Consider the following 8993-nt stretch of genomic DNA (forward strand, 5'->3'; position numbering starts at 1 on the left):
AGAGGGACCCCGGAGCGGTGGCCAGCCCGGGGGCGTGCGGCGCGGAGCCTGCCGGTGTGGTCAATCCTGGCGCGAAGGCCCGATGCTAATTCTGCTCGGGTTCTTCGGGACTCGTGGTTTTTCCAAACAGCGAACGATAAAGCTCCGTCCTGGGGAAAAGAGGAAGGAGGAGGGGGAAAAGTTACTTTTCAAGGTCAAAATGGAAGCAAGAGGCTGCCAGCAAAACCATCCACTCCTTAAAATGAAAAGGCCTTGTATAATTAAAAATGCATTCAACAATCTTTATTAATAAATACAAGCAAAGGGGAGAACTTGCATAAGACCAATCACATGCAGTACAGAAATATGTAAATATTCCAGTGTGGCTGGATACCGTATCTCTAGAGAATGAGGTTTTCTATAAGTTTGCCCTTTACAGACAGGCTCTTCAAGTAAGAAAACAAGATTGAATATTTTAATAGGATGTATGAGACCAGAGAGCTATAAGGAGGATTCAATCAGACAGTCTACGTGGGACTATAATTTAGTTTTCATACATTTTCTTGGACTTGATGGTACTTGAAAAACAATGAAAACGACCCAGCAACAAGATTCCAATTAATATCACATATGCAGCAATTCTAGTAACAGGAGCAAGTTTCCCTTTAAAAAAAATAAGTGGGCTGGTGTTATTTATTTTTAATTTTAAAACCAGAGTAACCTAAGAACAGAGATGGGGGAAAGGAGAGAGCATTTTTATAAATCACACATTTCTGGAAATCAAGGAAAAAACATCGGGAGAGCCTTATTTTCTACATATGCACTTTCTAAGGCAACAGCCTGTTGTAAGAAGACGGCACACACAGAGCGGAGTGTTGGTTGCACGGAGGACGGGATTTTTCCCTCAGAGCACGCCAACAACCACCAGGGTCATTAGAGCAATAACCAAACGATCCCATTGCCACGGGCCGGCATCGCGACGGTTCATCAGGGCCAGCGCCTGGGAAAGCAGCTGCTGCAGAAGCCGGGCCAGGAAAACTGTCAGGACAGGCAGAGAAAAGAGACTTCTCCACTGCTCAAGAACGAGTAAAATACGGCTTCAAAGGATGAAATTCAGACCTGACAGAGATACTGTGATTTTGGCTGCCTCCTCAATTAAGACCACAACAGGGACCACTCTCGCTAGGGGCTGCTTTGACGCCTTGCTCCTTCACAGATCAATAAAAGATGGCAACCGGTTTGAAACTGTCTGCTTCTTGCAGACAATTCCGCTGGAGAACGTTACCTGTCAGCCTCGTAAAAGAAGGAACTTCGAAGTTTTGAACAGTGATGGCAGAAAAATGCCAGCCATTAATCTGAGGAAGACGAGGAACAAAGTATCTGTGCCACAATGGAGGAGGCTGGACAGACGTGCACGGACCACTGAGACAAAAAACCATTCTAATTCACAGGGCCACATCTCTTAAATTAATTTTAATTTAGAAGGTAATTAACCAATCAGCTGCTCTACCCTCAGAAAATGAGTCTGTGGTGAGGGATGCGTCTCCTTACCTAACAAAATGGTCGACGCCGCGTTTTGTGTGCAAAGCTCAGCTGAGACTATGAAACCACAGCTGGAGTTTCTGTGTTAAATCAGGAGCACGTTTTGGCAAGTTTAACACAAACGCAAAATCAAAACGCTTCTAGAAAGCAGAACTGATACTTGAAAAGCTGAAAACTTTGACACTTGAAAGAAAAAAAGGAAAAGGGAGAGCAACGCCTTACCCAAGCCTACAACATTTTCCGTCTTTCCTGACTATTAACAGATAAATGTAACCCGCTTTTGCTGTTTCAACTGAGAAATCAGATGGCAAGCGGCACTACTGCCAACAAGGACATTGCGACTTTAAGGCTCCATCAAGTGATCGGAAGGAAAATGCAGAGCGATGCTATTTAGTCCTCCGACAATCACGGCCCTCCAGCCTTGCTTTGCTGGCTCGGCTCAGACCCCATCATTACACTGAGCAAATGTTTCCACTTGTACTGCAATCTCGGTGAAATCCCTGGGCAGCGCGCAGCGGTTCCTGTCCACAGCGGGGTTCGCGTGTCGGGAGCAGGGAGGGAAATGCTGAAACTGGTGTTTTGATAGAAGATCATTTCACACTCAGGTGGGCAAAGCTGACAAACACTCGCGGGTTGCTCCTGTCAGAAGAGGCTGAGCGGCTTGGGTGCTTCCAACGAAACATCACCGATTTCATTCTTTCTCCCCTCTCCCTGGTATATGCCTTGTTTTAAATATGGCAACTTAATTGCACGGAGGGAAACAGTCTAAGGAAGCTAAACGACACCACCAAACGCCCCCACATTGCTGGTTTCCAGCCCACAGGTGCAGCAGTGGGAGCCACACAAGACCTCTGGAAGCTGGCAGCGACAGACTGCAGCCTGTTCGCTCTTGTGCCAGAGCAAGCATCTCTGCAAAGAAGAACCCTCCCAGCAGCCAGCAGCGTCTCGCGGCTCCTCTTCTCGGGATTGTTTCCATTTTCTCTTCCACCGTAGGGATGCTGCTGTTGCTCCGGCTCAGGGCTCGAAGCCTCTAGTCTGTGCAGCTCCTGCAGTTCGTTTGTTTTAATGCACGTGCTGGGCACGGGCGGCACAGGCACTAACAGACAAGTTTGGTTCTCAGCTATTAAATAAGACACAGCTCTCACACACGGACCCTTTGTGCTTTGCTAAGGAACACCACGGTCTCCACACGTTTCCTGCGCTCTGTATGCTCTCCCACAGATTTTGCACAGCCAACCTAAACACCATTTCAGATCTTAGTCCTGATCCATCACATGGCTCTGCAGACACGGCTGTTGCTTGGGAGGATCCGCTGCTCCCACTGCAGATGGCTCCGCTGCCCTCCACCGATGTAAACTGCCCAGCGTGGGGATATTCTTTGTCCTGGCTATAAACCCACATTCTCCTCTGACTGCTGAGTCACTTGGGCAACACAAAAGACTGGGCTGAAGAAATTCTCTTTTGGAACCCGTGTAAGCGCTGCCAGGGGTCCAAATCCACTCCCAGAGGACCCTGTTCAGCCTGACCACTGCACACACTCGCGGCAAACTGCATGCCGGTCTTCTCCTGCTCCTCTTCCACACCCTGGTGCCAGCGAGCAACAGAAACTGCTTTTATTTTGTCCACAAGCCTCACTCACAGGTAACAGGCTTCAAACCTTCCAGCTCCTCTGGCTGCTTGCCAAACGTACCTCAAAAGCATTTTGCAAAATTCAAAGGGGACTTGCTCCCAAACATCACCTCCACTGCACAGAGGAGGTCCCGTCTGCAGTTTCTCTACATATGCCCTTCTCCTCTTATACATTCATTCGTTTTTTTTCAGTCCCCAGTAACGTAAGGAAGTTTAAACATAATGCGCACATTCTGGGAAACCCCACAGAAACCAGCCAAAGACAGCAAGAGTTTCTGTGTTTTCCCGGTGAGCAGGCAAAAGCCAAAAGTAATGTTTCTTTGCAGCCTGCCTTGGCCTTTCCCACTGGTGGAGAACCAGTCTCCTCAGGTTTTTGTCTTCATTTTTGTTTTTTGATAGTCTTCTGATGGGTACAAGAGTTCAGGGATCAATGCTGAATTTGCTCCAATCCTACAGATTTAAAATAAACAGTCATTTTTCAAGGAAGCAGGGCCCAGGGAGACTTCGAGCAAGAATCTGTCTTCCCCAGCAGAGAAATGTTGCCAGCACTGACAGCCTCCGCATTCGCACCCCAGGTTTCACGGGTGCAAAGAGGGGTTGCGCCCGCAGCCGCAGGCAGGCAGGCCCTGCAGCGCCGAGCCCAGCACCCCCACGGCCCCCATCCTCCCGGGCACGACGCTGGCAACCCCTGCTGAAGTAAAAATTCAAGTGGAGCTGTTTGGATAATAACACCACATGGGTAGACACCCTAGCAGAGAGTGACAGGAGAAGGAGGAAAATCAGGTAACCCCACCACCCCTAAAACAGAACAAATATTTCACGCTGCAAAAGAAAAATAATAATAACCCAACCTTTTTTTTCCTCTTCTCATCATCCAGGCTACCTTTCTTCTACAGCATCTCCCCTCAGCAGGATTTAACCATGCAGAGAGTAAAACTCATCAATCCTCCAGGTTTAACCTTGTCTCTGTTTCAATTCACCAGGGTAAGTGTGGATTTTAATACTTTCAGCCCCCTTAAGGCTACGCATAATGAACTTGGATTTTGGTTAAAAAATACAAAATTTCTCTCCCCCACCCACATATATTAAACATCAGACTTGAGCCGCTGAGTTGAAACAACCCACCCCACTGCATGTCTGCCACCTCCGGATGAAGGAAAGGTGACTTTAGCACAAAGAGGTACTGGTCTTAGCAATGTGCTGAGGAATAACCTATGCGAGTAATTAACAGTACTTACACCTCAGGTAGAGAGTGTGGAAGAAGCAGGTCAATACAGGGGTCTTCCTTGAATTAAAATTTAACTTACCCTTTATTGCAACCTACAAAAGCAAGTAATGAGCACTAACATTTTTATTTCTTTTAAACTGTCATTTAGGCTGTAGAGGGGATAATTACCTATTTCCACTGTAGTAAGGTTTTATCACCCTTAGTGAGGCATTTTCTAATTTAATATTTTTACTATATTATCATAAAACCTGTTTCTGGAAAAAATGATCACGAACCACACAGCCATTTGCCATAAAACATGTGTGTGTAAGTACCTTGGCTTAATTATTTATGCATTTCCTCTGAGCTGGCTCCAAAGGCAGAGGACGGCACCGGTGCTCGATGCACCGGGAGCGCTGCGCCCAGGCACCCACCCCTTCCCAGCTCCAGGGCCCGCTCCACGGGCCCTCACAGGCACCTAGAAAGTTTGCACAGCCCTTTCTTTCAACGCACCAGCAGTCTGAGACAAAAGGTATACGCGAGGGAGGCGTTTTATTCTGCTCTCTGTGCCCCTGCGCAGTTAGAAGAATCCTGTTTTCGGTGCAATTTGCAACTCGGTTGTGGCTACGCTGGCTTTGTGGGAAGAGCAAGGAAGGGATGCCCCTGCGCTGCTCGCCACCCCAGCCACGCCGCGGACCCCAGGGAGGGCATTCCCCCGCGCAAGCCCCAAACCAGCAGCTCGACTGCCTTCCCATTCGCAGCTTAACACTCGCACAGCCCTTGGCACGGTCACGGCAACGCTGCCGGCCCCAGGGAGCCCCCAGCACGGCGCTGCGACGTGAGCTTTGCAGACAAAGGATCCGGCTGCGCACAGAAGAGGTGCCAAGGCCCGGCTCGGCCCGAGCCCCGCGTGCAGCCCCCGCTCCACGGCACTGCAGAAACGCTGCCCAGCTCCCCACCGTACAACTGGTGATTTCATCTCAGCAACGTTACTTTAAAAAAATTAAATAAAAGGAACAGCTACTTCAGACAGTCAGCTTTGTTGCGCTAATTGACCAGTGGACTTTACCACCCTCCAAATCCCAGGTATTGCTACTACCCACATTTTATAGGCAAAATCCTTGCAACAGAGAGCAAGGAAACACACACAGAGAGGGCAGGAGTGCCCCGGGTGAATATTAATAGCAATAGCGCATCTGATAAATATATGAATCAGCAAAATATAAATCATAAAAACTGTTAACCGTTCCCCAGAAATCTACTTTGCGCATCTGCAGTAGCACTATTCCACCAAATATACAAAGGGGAAGACAAATACATACCTGCACATGGGAGGGAAGAACAGCTAATGCTGTACTATTTCGTGTAATTATAGTCATGTTACTTCTTTTTTTAAATATTGTTCTGTAAACTAGTAGAAGAACAATATTAAGGTGGAAAATTCAGTTTCTGGTGGGTTTTTTCCAGAGTGTTATTAATATAGCAATACTGCATGAGTCACTGCTGTGCTGTTTTAGTAAAAATACCCTCCAACAAATTTCTCTACCTTTTCCCATGTACCTTTTAATTCTTCTCTTCTTCCAGGCCAAAAAAAAAAAAAAGATAATTTAGAATATGCTCCAAGCAGTACTGAAATAACTATACCTACCCCATTCCTACTTACATCCTCCATTGGGAACAATGAATTTTTAATTCACAAAAACTGGCGGAAGATACAGCATGAACACCCATGAATGTTGGAGGATGAAAAACACACTCCTCCTGATAAAAACTGAAGCTGGCTGTGGAACAGATGGCTGATCATTTTCTTGGGAAACTTTCTGTCTGTATCCTAAGGAATCTTTTGTCCACCAGTGTGAAATTCAGATTACTAGGTGCCCAGCCAGCAGAGCAGGTACCCAGGAAGATAAAACAAGCTGAAGCCTTTTAATTCTCAATTTCTAGTCAAAGGCATTACCCTAAATGTAAGGCATGTGGGGTGTGGGATTTGGCTCTCCATTCGCACACCTTCCAACACGCATTCCCCACTCTGGTATTTCCGCAGCGACAAACCCATGCTACGGTCGATGACGCGGAGCAAAACGAGCAGCGGCAATCGTCAAAGGCCAATTAAAATACCCGTGTTTTAAAGCGAGGGGCCTGAAATGCAGAGCAGAGCGCTGCTGGGCGTCCGGCGTGCGGTGCGGTGCGGTGCGGTGCGGGCGGCGTGTCGCCGGCCGGGAAGGCAGGCCCACGAGATGGCACTCTCTCACTCGCTTCCCCGTCACGGCCCAAAACCGGAGCGTGCAACTCCGGCTATAAATTACACAGCCAGACGGCTCTCATCACCGTGCCCGGCGCTTGAAGGAGATTCAGAAAGGTCTGCCGCAATTCCCTCTTGCTCAGGCAGGTCAGGATTGGGTCCTTCAAGTCTGTGCAAATGCTTTTAGCCCCACGGCTTTAAATTATGAAAGGTGACATGTGACCTCTGGTTTGTCTCATGAGACCAGGCACAAGATTTATAAATATTTCAGAAAGCTGGTTCTTGCCCTAAACAAAGGGACTCTGCACATTTTGTGAGGCTGGATCTGGGGATGGGGTGGGGAGCGGGAGGACAGCAGAGAGACGGAAGGGCGGCTGCTCAGGGTACTGTTCCCCAAACTTAACCAGACCCGGGGTTCAGACCTACCATCTCTGCCACCAATTCCGAACATTTCCCCCTTACACCAGCACACAGCCATCTGCCTACTGACCAGCCTTGAGCTCAGGACAGCATTAATGGCAGCAGAGATGGCACCCCGCTCATCCTGATTTTGGTCCCAATAGCATTCACATTTTCGTATGAGCTTTTACAGCACAAAGCATAAAAGATGTGGACAAGTGGCTGGAGAAGTAGCAAAACACAGGGAGGTTCAGAAACCTCCAGCTTGCTCCACTGGCATGCTTTCCAGCAGCTTTAATTTCCTCATGAAATTCATAAAATGTTGCTTTCTCAGTCTCTGTTTTTAGATGGGTATTTGAGCAGAGCAGCCGCTGTAATGCACGTGCAAGTGCCCTGCGCAGACGTGCACACAGCCGCATGGAGGGGACCATTCTTTGTGTACCTTAACATCCCATATTCCTAGGATGATTTCCCTCTTTCACAGCTTGCCTATTTTATAACAGATTTGATGCAGGAGAAGACAAATTGGCTCACAAAGGAAGGACGACAAATCATCTTGCAGCTCTTAACAGGTTATTTTTTTTCCCTTTAAAAAAGAAATTTCCATAACAGAGGCGTCTGTCTTCTTACTAGGGATGTCAAACATCAAATGTTGGGACACGACGATTTCAGCCCATTGGCACTAACCGGGGTCACGTACACCACTCCACTACTGCCAGCTTCAAAACATACAAAAACTCCTTGTTCAAATACCAACCCTTCTAACAACTACGGTTAAAAGCGATATGGGATACTTAACTGCATCTACATGAGCTGACTTCTAAGGCTAAGTCAAAGGTTAGGGGGATAAAATCCACCAAACAAAACGATACACAAAGGGCAGAATGATACCGAACCCACAGTGCCTCGGGACCAAGAGGTCTAGTTTCACAGGACAACATGTGCTTTTTTCTCGGTTCCCAGCAGAGCTCAGGTCTCCCCGCCACTGAGCACCGGGCTCCCGAACGAGCCAGCTCAGGGTGTGCAGCAGGGTACACATCACCTCCCCAGGAGGGTCCCTACCTCTCCCCTGAGGGACCCGAGAGGGTCCCTGCCATACCAGGGGGCTCTTCCAGAAGCCACAGAGCTCAGGTAGGCAGCTTGCCCTCCCACCCACAGCCTCGTGCCAGAAACACCAGTTTTCTCCAAAATGTCAGAGCACTGCTCGCTCTGAGAGACTGCCCCGCACGTTAGCGCTACTCCCTTTGTTTCCAAAACAAAGCCAATACAAAGCAGCACAACCTTTCTTCCAGGCTGTGTCTATATAAACTTAGAATAATTTTTCTCACACCAACACAGTCACCCGAGGTTTGTGCTGTGCAGCACAGAAGCTGCTGGTGCAGTTGTTCCGGAAAGAAGGGCTTTGCCTCCTTTCAGGGACTTCTGTCGTAGTGAACGTACCGGATTGACAATCGCAGAGCCCAAATTCCTCCATTAATCTAGTCTCATGGTGTTTTAATACCCGAAGTACAAAGTGAGCTAAGTTAAAGGCTGGTATCTCACCAACTTTTAAAAATTTTTTTTTAAATATTAAACTCTTATGTCATATAAGTAAATTAATCTTTTAATACCAGGATTTCCTACTATGTACCCGCCTCTGCTTGCAGCAAGACTCACTGTGACGTTTGTCTTGGTTTAGTTTCGGATGTTTACCATCCGCAACAAAAAAGTATATTGGAAAAAACACAATGTCATTTTTGCTTATGTCAGATGCACCTTACTGTAACCTCAGTCCGATATGCTATCGAAATACAAAAATGAAAAACAATGCAACTTCATTAAGCCAAATACTTACTCCTCTTTAAGTGTCCATTGTTCTCGGTAAAACTCCTCCCTAGATAAGGGAGGCCATCGCCATCCTGGCCTGTATCAGAACTAGTGTGGCCAGCAGGAGTAGGGGGGTGATCGTGCCCCCGTACTCGGCACTGGTGGGGTCCCACCTCGGAGCCCGTGTTG

Source organism: Fulmarus glacialis, unplaced genomic scaffold, assembly GCF_000690835.1.
Source record: "Fulmarus glacialis isolate BGI_N327 unplaced genomic scaffold, ASM69083v1 scaffold2808, whole genome shotgun sequence".
NCBI lineage: Eukaryota > Metazoa > Chordata > Aves > Procellariiformes > Procellariidae > Fulmarus > Fulmarus glacialis.